Source organism: Nannospalax galili, unplaced genomic scaffold, assembly GCF_000622305.1.
Source record: "Nannospalax galili isolate Female #2095 unplaced genomic scaffold, S.galili_v1.0 scaffold346, whole genome shotgun sequence".
Classification (NCBI taxonomy): domain Eukaryota; kingdom Metazoa; phylum Chordata; class Mammalia; order Rodentia; family Spalacidae; genus Nannospalax; species Nannospalax galili.
Genome location: NW_008357637.1, coordinates 1,737,896 through 1,738,724, shown reverse-complemented (window position 1 = coordinate 1,738,724; position 829 = coordinate 1,737,896).

The following is an 829-nucleotide window of genomic DNA, read 5'->3' as shown; positions in this document are numbered from 1 at the left end:
CCTGACATCAATTGCTCAGGAATTAAGGTCAAGAATCAATAAGTGGGACCTCATTAAACTAAAAGGCTTCTGAACAGCAAAAGAAACAATCTAGAAAGTCAAGAGAAAACCCACAGAATGGGAAAAAAAATCTTCACCAGTGACACATCTGACAGAATTTTAACATCCAGAATATATAAAGAACTCAAAAAACAAAGAATTGAGAAACCAAATGACCCAATTATAAGATGGGCTAAAGATCTAAACAGAGTTCTCAAAGGAAGAAATAAAGATGGCTAAGAAACCTCTCAAAAAGTGTTCAACATCGTTAGTAATTAGGGAAATGCAAATTAAAACCACCCTACCCCAATCAGACTTACCCCAATCAGACTGGCTAGGATCAAGAGAACAAATACCAAACGCTGGCAAGGATGTGGAGAAAGGGAAATGCTCATTCACTGTTGGTGGGATTGCAAACTTGTGCAACCTTAGGGAAAACAGTGTGGAGAACTCTTAACTAAAAATGAACCTACCATTATACCACTCCTTGGCATATACCCAAAGGACTTATCCTATTGTAGAGACACTTGTACAACCATGTTTGTTGCTGCTCTTTTCACAATAGCTATGAGATGGAAGCAACCTAAATGCCCCTCAACTGACTAGTGGCTAACAAAAATGTGGTATATTTACAAAATGGAGTTCTATTCAGCAGTAAAGAAAGATAAAATAATGAAATTTGCAGGTAAATAGATGGATCTAGAAACTGTTATACTAAGTGAAGTGACTCAGATTCAGAAAAACAAACGACATATGTTCTCTCATACGTGGATCCTAGCACCAAATCCTT